Below are 14276 nucleotides of genomic sequence, written 5' to 3' on the forward strand. Positions count from 1 at the left end.
TGACACTCTAATTCCAAACAAAGCTATGAAGGAAGGACCGCATGTACTAGAATTAGAAGGATACAATTTGATACATACTAAACCTATAAAGCACATATCCATTGACAACCCTAGGATTGGAGTCTATTATTGGGAAGCAAATAATGTCATAGCTCGGGGGATTCACTCTATATACAAAATGGGATGCCACCTGCAAGCGGACACCTTTGATAAAACCCCTATATACGACTCATATTAGGAAATATGACCCCCCTTTCTACACTTATACGACAATCAATGAACAAAACTATCATACCCCTATCTTACATATAAAATTTGGGTCTCCCATGATCTAACTAAGTAAAACTAGTCAAAGAGTGTGTAGCATAGTGATTAGCAATGTACTAAGGAACCACTTATGTTGATAACTAGATATACCCTCAATGTGTCGTAGTTTGACTTTCAAACTATGTACCCGATCAGCCTGCACTCTGGCTACTCATCCAATTATGAACCATCCAAAGCTCGTGTAAATCAACCCTTGAACTGCTCCAAATCAGCCCTTATCTATGACCGGCTTGATGCAAAATTTGGTATGTGACCTGATAAAAAACTTCCCCTAAATTCATCTAAGTTCTAGTGCACATCACTGACCAATTGTTACAAGCAATCAACCCAAGTGAGGTCCCCCCTCCTAAGTTCTAGTGCACATCACTCACCAATTGTTACAAGTAATCAACCCAAGTGAGGTCCCCCCCTCCCCCTATATGATACCCCCCTCCCTTATTTTTAAGCTTGAGAGATAAATTATTGGCAGCCTGCCCCTAACTTATATGCTTACGTAACTCGTAAAAAAAAACCCTCCCTTGCACTTACGTGGTGTGGTAAGTTCTCCATGGTCAATCCCCCGGGTGTCACAGGCTTGATCTGGACTACTCATGCCAAACCAAGGCAGTTGACACCCTTGAAAATCATGTACATTTTCAAGATCAAGGAGAAGGGTTTAGTGGAATATCATGTCCACCTCATTAGAGATTGCTTTTTTTTTTTTTTTTAAATGATGACTCCAAAGGAGTTTGAATAGACCAAATACTAGGGACGCTCAATCCAAGAGGTCATTACGAGAACAATACCTGAAACCGAGCAGAACATAGGGACAAATGATAGAGCCTATGATAGCATGATCAATCAAAGAGGAAGCACAACCAAAGAGAGTCACCTCAATTATGGAAATAGAGGTAGGGGTGCAAAAAAACCACCTTCAATAGGGGAAGAATGAGTGACACTAGGACAAGAAGAGGTCCACATGCGTCACACCTACCAAACAACTGGTTTGAAGGCCTAATGGGAGAAACACCAATCAGGATAGTAGGTGTAAAACACGATTGTAGATTAAAACCAGTAGATTTCCAAAAATGGTACAAAAAATTACAACAGAACAGGGGATCCTTACGACCACTTAGCAAGAATCAGACAATTCTAAGAGTTGAATTCATATTTGACTTTCACACAGTTTGAGGGGTTTGAATTGACCTTAGAAGGGCAAAGATTTGACCTGCTTCCAAACCATACATCCTGGATCAATAACTAACCTACCGACCTTGGCCATGAGATTTGTTTGTATGTGCTCAAAAATGGGAATCAAGCATAGCACTGTGGTGCAAATATGCAGCTTTAAACATAAATAGTGAGAAACGATAAGAGATTGTGTGAGTCGACAAATGAGACAATACATTGATAGATATTTGTAATTGGAAATTCCAACCAAGGAGTGACTTATCTCACTATTTTAGGAGGGATTATTAAACAAGTATTTGCATGCTATTTTGTATAGCAAAAAACACACTGAGGAAGCATGCAGCTTGGATGCTATTGACTTGGGAGATAATTGTGAGATCTATAATGAGAAAATCATTGCTAAAGACTCATAGAGTGAGAGAACCACATCTGCTATGCCAGAGCAAGTAGGACCAATTGTGGTATCTCCCGCCAACACTATAGAAGACATGCTTAAATGCATAAACTGTTAGATTCTTCATCTCTAGATGCTTTGCACCCTGCCTACAGGCTTCACACACATCACGTGCATTGTCCCTTGGTTGTGGGTTGGCCACCCGTACACCTGCTGGACACGAGTCTTCAGGCACATTTAGGGTTTTTCTCAACACTTTTCTCGGTCGGACCTATTATGGTCCTTTTCCATTTTTTCCTCATTTATGGGTTTTATGCATGGTCGTTGGGGCTTCTGGTATGCCCTACCTACTCCCTATTCTCCTATATATGGGTGGGGGATGGGGGGGGGGGGGGGGGGGGGGGGGGGGGGGGGGGGGGGGGGGGGGGTGCACTCTCCCATTCATATCTTGTCATCTTATACACAACAGTTTTGGCCATCTAGAGTTATTGGGACTTGCCAACCTTTTCCATTTGTCTTTTGTGTGTCCATCGCCATTCTCCCTCTCTCTCTCTCTCTCTCTCTCTCTCTCTCTCTCTCTCTCTCTCTCTCTCTCTCTCTCTCTCTCTCTCTCTCTCTCTCTCTCTCCACCTTTCTCTTCTCACATTAACATGGTATCAGAGCTCTATGCTTGGATCTGCCATCGCCTACACCTAGGAGGTCATCACGGAGGATTTCATCCCAAAGAAGTGCTTCTTCTACATCAATTTCTGGGATCCAGGGTTTTTTGCTTTAGCCCATGCATTTTTGGTGGACAGTACCCTCTTGTGCACCCTCTGCTCTCAATCTCCCTCCCTCTGCCTCATCGCCACCACGTGCCCTTCCTTTGCCTAGCATTTTTCCCCATCCTTGGCCTAGTTTTTTTTGTAGGAGGGACTCCCTTGCATCAGTGTTTTTTAGCCAGCCTGTGGATCTAGCATTTTTACAAGATAGCAGTCCACTGATCTGCGTTTTTCAGCCCTAATCCCTAGCATTTTTGGGCAGGACAGCATCCAACATTTCTAGCATTTTTTGTGGCGATCAGAACACCATTGGACCAGCGCTTCAGCTTTCTTTTGCTGCCAATCTTGGACAACCTGAGCCTCGCTCATTGCCCCTTGGTCTTCCCGCTTGGAAGTTGAACCATCTCGTGAGATTATTTCCGGCCATTTCTCGATCACTTACCCACAAATTTTCATCCTGTTTTGGTGCATTTACAGCCCTCACCTTACCTTCTCGGCATCCGGTGTTCATCACTTGGCGTTTTTTCTCAAACCCCTGCGTTCTCGTGGTGTTTTGAAATTCCTTTTGTTGCGATTTCAAGTTTGGACAGCACCTCAACTTTCTTCATTTGCATGCCTTCGGGTTTCCCTTGCCTCTCCCCTCACTTACCCTATACTTCGCGATCTTCTGGCGTTCTATCCGGTGTGGTTTTTGATCCTATCCTCACCTTTGCTTCTGATTTTACACACGAGACTTCTCTATTGATTTTTTATCTGTATCTATGGCAACACTCCAAGCCATGCCCATCTTTTCTCCCGACAAAAAGCTTGATGGTTCTAGATTTGTCTTCTCTGGAAGATGAAGATCATGGTGATGCTTATGCAGTTTGACCTTTGGGACTGGCTTACCAATCCTGCCAATGTAGTGTGTCTTGACCTTGCTCCTACATCTGGTGCTCCTACATCAACATCAGTGAGCTACCACTTCTTCCGTGATGGTTCCTCGTCTACTTCTTCTCATGGTACTGCTTCTGGTGGATCAGCTATTGTGGTTACAAAGGCTATGGTGGATCAGTGGAATCTAAACCATCATAGAGTTTACTCTTTCTTACTTGTCAACTTTGCGGACCGTGTGTTGACGTCTTTACACTCTCACACCATTGCACATGAGGTATGGGGTTTCCTTTGCAACATGTATGAGGCGAAGACACCCGGAAGTATCCTGGCTCTGGAAAAGACATTGATGGACTTACAGGTCTCGTCATTTTTTACTATCCAGGACTTCATATCCCGCATGATTTTGCTTCGTGATGAGCTAGCAGCTTGTGGTCACTAGACCTCTTCTGAGGGCATGGCAACTCAGTTGTTTCTCGAGGCTAATGGAAATAAACATAGAAGTACCAATGGGTCAAACATGACTGATGGGCCAACAAAAAATTCCAAGAAAGAATGACGCAAATGATATGATCTTCAGAGACAAAAACAACGTAGAGAGGTTGAAGAGAAAGTGCAAAAGAAGGTAGAGGAAAAGATGCATGCACTATCATTAGACTTTAAGGAATCAAAACCAAAATCCGTAGGATCGGTATTGGTCGACAAAATTTACAAACTAATCAACGTAGTCTTGGAAGCTTTCCAAGCCGGATTGAAAGCAAGTCAGACATTCAAAACCAAATGGCAAAACTATCCAGCACCTGAAATGGAAGCTGCTAAACTAGAACTTAGAAGCATACAAAAACTTAGTCCAAATAAATTAATCCATGCTTGAAAAACAGAAACCTCAGTTGGAGAATATAGGAAAATCAGCAAAAATTAAGGCTAAAACCAATAAGGAAAAAATGCAAGAGAGGGAAGATTTGAAGAAAACTCAAGGAGACTCTAATGCACCATCACCTAAACTGATAACTCTTGATAGCAAGGAGGGATGGAATGGAGTGCCCACAGTCAAGGAGGATTGTTTAAACCACCTCTGGGAACAAGTTAGGGAAGCAAGAGACGAGAGTCTGACACTAAACTTGGCTCCAATTGAAGAAGTATGGCTAGATAGACCCCCTATAGAATAAGATGAACAATCTTTGTATGGAGATTGGGGAGAGGAGCAGTCAGGCTTGTCAAAATCTGGAACATTTTAGACACTACCTTTGTACTTAGAAGAAAATGAAGAAAATTTATTGGTCTGCAAAACAACAAACCTAAATAGACCCAAAAAAAACTTTTGATGTGGAAAATTTGCAATCATCCAATGCACAATCACACTAGGTGAGCTACTTCTATTTGCAATCTACCATGGAAAAGATGGGTCTTAAAAAGAGTGACCCAAGAGAACTAGCAGAATTGCAAAAAACAATGAAAAGTTACAGGATAAACTTTGTCAACCTTGTGCCTATGAACAGAGTAAGAGACTAATATGAGTGGAATGAAGGAAACACGACCCTTTTAGTACAATATAATTATGTAACAACCATGGCTATTTTGGGAAGTGGGGCAGGCATAGCCATAGCAACGAAAGCGATCTGGGAATCCTAGAGAAAACCAACAATTAGACAAAGAAGGATGAAATTGCAACTGGCACATGGACACATTGAGAAACTAATAGGCTTACTACAAAACGAGATAGTCAGCTCCTGCGGAATTGAATACCAACACACTTTTGCCATTGTAGATTTTGGAAAGAAAATCAATTATGAAATCATTCTAGGGAGACCACTCATGAGACAGATACAATTGAAAAGATTGGGGAAATGATTACCTATGCCTGAAACAAGTGGGAGTAGTTACTCGAGTAAATTTGAAGGACCATTCTTATAAGGATGTCCTGAGGACACCTCAACAGGAAGTGGAGTCTGAAACCTTAGCAGAGACTAAACTTCCATTGTCGATACAAAAGACACTCCAATTTAAGTGTACGGGGCTTCTGGATTGGGCATCTTACGGAAGGAAGACTACATCTTAGACAGATAAGTGAATGATAAAAAATACATACCTGAACCATTCTTGTCACGGAATGGGGAATTTTGGAGTATAGGGTTATGCCTTTTGGTCTGACCAATGCACTAGCAACATTCCAAAGACTAATGAGTCATTATTTTAAGAAATATCTATGGAACTTCCTAGACGTATACATGGATGATCTTTGTGTGCACTCTACAAAACCAAAGATTCATTTTGAACATTTACGATGTGTCTTTGACAAGTTTCATCTATATAGAATTTGTTTAAATCCTTAAAAAATGTGTATTTATGGTTAGACAGAGAAAAATATTGGACATATTCTATCAAAAAATGATATTGCCACAAACATGGAGAAGATGGCAGTGATTCTAGAATGGATAGACCAAGAAACGTCAAGGAAGTTTAGGAATTTATGGGACATTGTGGCTATTATTGTAAATTCATCTACATGTATGCAACCATAGCTAGACCCATTTATAGCCTTATAACTCATTTTGAGTGGCTAGATGAATGTGAGGAATCCTTCCAGAAGCTTAAACAAGTTTTGACCACCGCACCAATAGTGAAAACTCTAGACTAAAACAAAGTTTTCCATGTGCATGTAGATGCTTCAAACTTTGCTATTGGTTTCATATTAGCTCAGCCAAGAGAGGGGACTATGGAATTCCGTATCTCCTATGCTAGCAAACAGCTAAACCTAGCAAAAAACAATGACACAACCATTGAAAGGGAAGGTCTTGGAATGGTGTATGCAATCAAAGGGACGATGGCCTACGCTAGTGTAATTATGGCATAATCAGATGTGTTTTCTCACTAATTTCTTCACTAATTTTACTTGTGTGTTTATTGTTTTGGTGGATTTTGGATGTGTGGGCATGAAGCAATGTGTACATTTTTTCCCAATTTGTCACCATATCTTGTCAATTGTGTGCCTACACACTGTAATTTCTTACTAACCCCTTGCGAATTTCACTAATTTTTGCTAACTTACACACTAATTTTCTACTAAGGATTGGAGCTTTCAACCGTTCAACCAATCTTCATTGGAAAGGTAAACAAGGTGGTATTCTCAACCTCCCTAGAAGCTAAACATATGTAGAGATGAGTAGAGATGCCATGATGATGCTATGTTATGCTATGCTAATAAACACCATGTCTATGCTATGATATGCTATGCTAATTAACACCATTTCAATGCTATGTTATGCTATGTTAATTACAACACCATGTCGATGCTATGTTATGCTATGAAAAATTTTAAAATGTTCATTTTCATGTTGTCGTAATGCCGAAATTTTCAGATTTGGAGGCGTATGGAATTGACAAGTTGACAAGTTCAATTTCTAATTGATAAATGTACATTGCTAATCAAGTGTGTATGCACTAAAATCAAGTGTGTGTTCTTTCTAATTGAGTGTGTGTATGCCTAATTTTAGGTGTGTGTGCACTATTTTGCCCTTGATTGTGCACCTAAAAATCAATGTGTGCTTAATGACTTTTCAATTGTGATGATTGATTTGTGTTGTGGCCATGCTCAACTAGAGATTTGTGAATTCAAATTGCAATTTTGACAAGATTAATCCTTTTGTGTGTGCACCTAAAAATTGGTAAAAATTGCAAATTATTAGTGTGTGTGTGTGTGCGCGCGCGTGCCTAAAAAGTGCTTAATGTGCATGATTAATTCAATGTTCGATTGTATATTTGATGTGTGTAATGGTTAATTGCTACATTTTTTAGCTCAAAACAGGGATTGACACACTCCAAAAGCGTCATTTTTTACCTAATTTCGCCGATTTTAATTGCCTACTTTGGATTTTATTGATGAAATTATTTGGCAATTAAATCAATGTGATTATTTGATTTAATTTGGTTGCACTAATCCCCTATGTATGGAGAAATTTCAAAACATTTGAGGTATTTTTTGGATAATTTTTGTAATGTTTTGACAATTTTTTGCTAATCCTGCTATTTTTTATGTTCTTATGCATGTCAAAAGTATTTGATTGTGATTGCCGATGATTTATGGAGATTTTTAGAATTTTCCAAGAATTTTTTGGATTTTTTTGGTAATGTTTTGGATTTCCAGGTGATTTTTAACGTTTTCAGCTAATTTTCGAAATAAATTTTGTTTTTTCGGGCATTAAGAAAATAAAAAACTAAAAAATTGGTTTCGACGAGCGTCGACCGGTTGATCTCAAGCTTGGACGTACGCTTCGGCAAGTTTCAACGGTCGTGCAGATTTGACGGTCAAATTGCGAGTTTCTACAAGAAATTCGATTCCGATGGCTAGTTCTGGGTCGACAGTGGACACACACACACACACCACAAGCGGGGCTCGGGAAAAGATAGGTTCGCTAGCGTGTTCAAAATGAAAAATGGCTAGCTCAAATTTGAGCAAGAAGGTTCTCAGGTCTGTTCAAATCATGGAATTTTTAGTTATAATATGAGGATTTTAGTGTGATTATTCCTCTCAAATTTAGAGTGAGCCTACTCGTATGCGTGTGAAAAGGTTCCAAATCCGGGTCCACAAAAAGTTTCTCGAGCCCTATCCCGCCTGGACTGCAGTCATCTCTCTCTCTCTCTCTCTCTCTCTCTCTCTCTCTCTCTCTCTCTCTCTCTCGCTGTCAGTTAGAGTGACCCACAACAACACACACCACACACACACATGCGTGAACGCACCCTTACACACACAAACTCATTAAGCTACAAGAAGAAAAGAAAAAACAAAGGAGGACCTCTCTCTTTTCCTTGTCTTCTTTCTCTCTTTCCTCGCTCAACTCTCAACTCTGTGGAGCCTTTTGTCTTTTTACTTTTTTGTGTCATTGACTTTTTGGCTTTCTAAAAGAAGCCTTAGAGAAGTGTTGGGTTAAGCATACTTTCAATGTTTTCAGTGATGATTGAGACTTACCTTAAATGTTTTTTCGGTTTTAAAATATTAAATGGATATTTTTATTTTACCTTTCGTTTTACTTCCTCACATGGCTTGACTTCTCGTGCACTCTATTCTTTTAGAATGATAAAGTGAAGCTTCACCTTGCATAATTCTAATAAGTTATATATATACATATACATACATACATACAAACACAGACACACATATATATACACACACACACACACAATATATATATAAATAAGTAAATATATAATATATACTAATGAATTATTCTTTTAGTATATATATAAATTTATTTATTAATTTATCTATTTATACACACACACACACACACATATATGTGTGTGTGTGTGTGTTAATGAAAAAACCATGGTAAAGAGAAGAAAAACTGGTGCAATGATGTCAAAACTTAGTTCAGAAGTCTTACAAATTTCAAAAAAATTGTCAGTATTTTTGGTTTGCTTCTTTGCGAGGAGGACACTCGATCGCTTAATAAAAGAGACATTCTTGAACACTGTCTCACCTTATATAATTCTAGTTAAACTCAACCTAATGATATTATCACTCTCTCATTGTTTTAGAAAGCTATCGTGACCCTTTCACTTGTTTTTATTGTATTCATTTCATTTTGTTTCTTTTCAATTTACTTTTAAATTCCATTTCATTTTATTTTCATTCCATTTAAATTTTATTTTATTTCAATTCAATTTCATTTTCTTTTTTTTCTCTCACTTTCATTTCATTTATTTGTATATTAGTCAAAAAACAAACAAAAATTTCACAGAAACCTTAAAAAAGAAAAAGTCAATTAAACAACCAAAAACAATCACACAAATAGACCAAAAAGTTAGAAAAAAATACCAAAAATTTAAGAAAATTCAAAATTTCACCAAAAAAATTAAAATAAGGAGAGAGGAGTCGAAAAAAAGGGGGCAAAAAAAAGAAAAAGCCGCCAAATTTTCACATTGCAAGCAAGAAAGTCAAAAATCAAATGAGATGATTAGAGAAAGCCAGAAACAACTGAAAAACGTGAAAAACCGAGCGAAGCGAGTAGTGAGCCGGTCCTGAAATGTGAAAATTTATCAAAAAGAAGCAAAAATCAAGAAGTTTAAACCAAACGATCAAAAACCCGTCCAAATAGAATCGAGCACATAAAAGCGCAGTTCAAAACGGATTTTCAGTAAAATCAAGCCATTAGGGTAATTTCACACGTGAAAATTGCAACTTGGGACTAAAAATACTAGATTCTGGGTGAAATTTAGCAAGTACGATTTGTAAAACTCGTGAGAGTTTTGAATTTGGACCTAGAAACAGGGGAATCATCAACAAGCAGTTGGTAATCATTCGAGCCGAGATCATCACAATTCTAGCCTAGTTCTGAAAGGTGTTTCCACAATTCAGTTAAGAAGCTAGAAGTGATCGTGCACACGAGAAATTGGCTAGTGCAAGTAATTGCACTACAAACTGAGCTTCTTGTTGGACGAACACGGACACAAATCACAATGGATTGCAGATTAGGCTACTCAAAGCCCAAATTTTCATCATTTCAAAAACTACAATCAATTCTGACACTTTCGAGCTAGAGTTAATCAACTCTTGTGAGTCTGAAGAGCAGTCAATTGCCAAAATTGCTTTGACAAGCAGTTTTGTCACGCCAGGAATGAGAAATTCTATTAAGCAACATCAAAATTTGCTAGGAGACAGTTTTTACAGAACGAATCGACATGGACTCAACTCAAGCCGAGAATTCAACTACAGCAGAGCAAGATAGTAGTAGCGGCAACATCTGCACAAGTGCAAAAGAGTAGCTTCTATAACTATATGGCTAAAATCGAGATAAAGTCTTATATGCAAATTCAAAAGACCATAGATATCTTCTGAGTGGCAAAAGAAGCACAGGAGCCAAGATCCTATTGATCGGAGTGAAGCCAGAATCAGAGAACTCTAAAATGTTCATAGACTTCAGTGGAGCCAGGTATTGCAAACTCAATGATGAAGTACAGATAGAAGTTCAAAAATTCAACCCAAGTGTTTATCCAAAAATCTGCACAAGCCAGCAAAACAACAATTGGTGCATATGCAATCAGGGTCATTATACATGGGTTACAGTGGTCAAATCTGTAGTCAAGAACCAAAAATGGAAGATCCAACAGATCAGCCAATTGAAGCTAATCTAATTGGAGAACCAAGCCAAAGACGGTCCAAAGGTCAAGATGAAGTAGTCTACAGCTTGATGCTTAGTGTTCTGAAAAAAGATGCCGACAACTTGGCAAGCACAGAAACAGAAGCTCCTCTGCAAGAGCTTGACATGACAGAGCCAATTGAAATACCCCCAGTCATGGCATATTGCTAAGGTGGATATTCTTCTGAAGATTGTCCAAGAAATCCAGACAACATGGACACATCAAACTGCTAAGCAGGGCACATAGCAAATTGGAAATGCAAATCTCGATGTAAGTGCATCCAGTTCGTCACTTTTAATGCAATCAGATGATTCTGCATTACTATTAAAAGCATTAGAAAAAGCACTACAAGTTCAAAATCAGCATAAAGATGCACAGGCACCTGAAAAGCTTAAAATTGATTCTTTGGACAAAAAATTCCTGCGTGAATTTGGTCAAGGTGTCCAGATATTACCGAATGTTGAAAAGATTGTTAGGTTTACAAACAATCCTTCATCCACTGCCACAAGTGTGCAATCATTCATGAGCCTAAGGGACAAATCAATTAGAATGTTGTTACCATTGTATGGCACCCATAATTCATATACACACTATGTAGACCAAAAAGGGCAATTGTACAAAAAGGATCAACCAGTGTTTGAACGGCCCACATCCCAGCTCATAGATGGTAGATCAGAAAGGGTAGTTCATTTCAGAGGATAGAAACTATTATAGCCCATCCTCTCTAGAGTTGAAGGATATTGCTCGAGTGAACCCAGACATTTGTTCAGAGCCAAACTCTCCTCCATCAGAAATCAAGCTTCGACGTTGTGACCAAACGAGCATATACTTTGACCAAAATAGTCGTAGATACAGACGAGAGTCTACGATCTATGATTCCTTGGGTCTCAAAACCACAGAATCTCATATCATAGGAGACCCATGGGATAGACAATATCAGGGCAAAGATGATGCTATCTATAGCTTGACTTGGGAAAAAAATTGTCATGTTTCACAGAGATACATAGAAAACTATGCAGAAGGTTTATAGATGCCAAACATCAACAATGCTACCCAAAGTGTGCCTTCACAATCCCAAAAGGTGAGACTAAACCAGAGCCAAACTGTTTTGAACTCTCATAATAAAGCGAGCTATAGTGATCACCTTAGGAAGGGGGGAGCTGTAAATTCATTAAAATCAGCTCTTGTACCAGGAACCACAATAGCAGCTAGAAACCCTAGAACTTCTAGCCAATAGACCCCTTCAAAGCAAAAACCATTGAAAGATCATATGGTTGTTGGAAGTTTCCAATTGACCTAGATTCCATCAGAGTCTACAGATAAATGCATCTATGAAGATGTAATAGGCATGGCTGCCTATTACGAGATTGTGCTCATAGAAATGCAAGAGAGAGGAGCACCGCACAACATTTGAGAGAGAGAGAGAGAATAAGAATACATCAGATTCCATAGCCTTAGATTATGAGAAGCCCGATACAGCATACAAAGGAAACCCTTCCTTATGTAGAAATAATGAGCACCCTTTCATATCCTCGTAGCCCTTCCTGATTATGCCTCTTAAGATCCCCTCCTTCTAAGAGTGCATTCCCACACGAAGGTACACGACGACATGCCGGACACTCCGAATGTGATTAATGCGATCATGTGCGGTCCGAGCTCATACACTTGGCACGCATGGTGGATTGTGCGAACCCACCAGTGACCCTTGATTAGAAGTCAAGTGCAATTTTTTTTTACAGAACTTTTTAGGCATAGCCAAGGCAGAGAACCTCAAGTGCAAGAAGTACATTTCCAACATCATGAACAACAAAAAAAAAGGAAATCATGTCTTTTCCGCAGTACATTGGCAACCGCAACACTTTTGACTGTCCCTTCATGAATTTGATGCCCGGTCATAGGCGCTCCATTCGCTCTTCGTCGATATGTCCCTATGCCGCATCAACCTTCGTCTCTTGGACATCACCAATCTTGGTACAATTAAACTTCTTGCCCAATGAAGAGCAAGCACAACAATTTCCCCGCCGCTTCATTGTTGCTCGCACTTGGAGTATTTCTGCAATCTGGATGCAAAAAAGATCTGACCTTGGAACACCGCACAGCACAGCTCATTTGAGTGTTGAACACCAGATCAGACCCCGCATCCGGCTGCTAACTTGCTATGATGACGTTTCTTGAGTTTCTGAAACTTGCGTACACTGGCGTGCGGCACTGCAGTCTGCATGGCAAGAAACCCCCGCAAGGCGCATCTAGGTCCGAAATCGTGAAAAACACCGCAAAATTGACCTCTCCATTTGGCACCGCATTTCTTCTAGACACCGCACTTTGACTCCACCTGCAAATGTCATAGACGGCCTCGTTGTCGAGCATGACTGCCACGTCAATGTGCTCGAGCAGGGAGTGGGTGGACAATTAGACGCTATTGAAGGGCTCCACCACAGCATTGGAGACCTGTGGGGAAAGGTAGACGGTGAAGCCAAGCTTGGATTTCTTACCGTAGTCCACCGAGACAGGCACTCTAGAAGCAGGAGAGAGCCAAGGCCAGAGCCGGTTCCGCATCCTACTGCGTGGAAGGCCAGGAATCCCTGCAACCCGGTGCAGTTGTCGGCCAGCTTTCGGATGCGGTCCAGGCAAAGGTCCATGATTTCCTTGCCAATGGTATAGTGGCCCAGAGCAAAGTTGCTGGCGGCGTCCTCCTTGCCGCTGATGAGCTGCTCAGGATGGAAAAGGTGGCGGTAAGCGCCTGTCCTCACGTCGTCGATGACGGTGGGCTCCAAGTCCAGAAAGACGGCACGTGGCACGTGCAGCTTCCTAGTGCCTGCCTTGCTAAAGAAGGTGTTGAAAGCATCATCTCCTCCTCCCATTGTCTTGTCACTGGCATTTGCCCATCAGGCTGAGTTCCATGCTCCAAGAAGTATAACTCCCAACAGGCATTGCCCATCTGAATGCCGGCCTAGCCGATGTGGATGGAGATGCACTCTCTCTTGCGCACTCTCTCTCGCACTTCCTTCATCAGCAAAGGGGAGTCTGCAAAATTGTGTTGACGAAAATTGTGTTGACAACCACCTTTGCCTCCACAGCAGATCTGGGTCGCCATTTTTCCCAGTCACAGCGCTCATCGACTTCATCGCCCTCATAGTAGGTTGCGAGAAAGAATCCCGCGGTCGCCAAGTGTAATAGGCATGGCTGCCTATTACGAGATTGTGCTCACAGAAATGCAAGAGAGAGGAGCACCGCACAGCATTTGAGAGAGAGAGAGAATGAGAGAGAGAATAAGAATACATCAGATTCCATAGCCTTAGATTATGAGAAGCCCGACACAGCGTACAAAGGAAACCCTTCCTTATGTAGAAATAATGAGCACCCTTTCATATCCTCGTAGCCCTTCCTGATTATGCCTCTTGAGATCCCCTCCTTCTAAGAGTGCATTCCCACACGAAGGTACACGAAGACATGCCGGACACTCCGAATGTGATTAATGCGGTCATGTGCGGTCCGGGCTCATACAGAAGATCATCAAGGACAGAAGTTTTAGCTGACCTCCACAAGTCATAGCCAAAAGCTGACAAATCCAATAGTGTTCAAACAATTACATGTGACCAAGCTCACATATGCAT

The 14276-nt window shown here is 40.5% G+C and overlaps 1 pseudogene; it reads right to left on the reverse strand.

Annotated features, from left to right (window-relative positions):
* Positions 1 to 12810: 12810 nt before the first annotated feature.
* LOC147424168 (tubulin alpha-2 chain pseudogene) lies at positions 12811 to 13756 on the reverse strand (annotated as a pseudogene).
* Positions 13757 to 14276: the final 520 nt, after the last annotated feature.

The sequence above is a fragment of the Adiantum capillus-veneris genome, chromosome 26 (genome assembly GCF_014529385.1).
Source record: "Adiantum capillus-veneris isolate H3 chromosome 26, ASM1452938v2, whole genome shotgun sequence".
NCBI classification, from domain to species: domain Eukaryota; kingdom Viridiplantae; phylum Streptophyta; class Polypodiopsida; order Polypodiales; family Pteridaceae; genus Adiantum; species Adiantum capillus-veneris.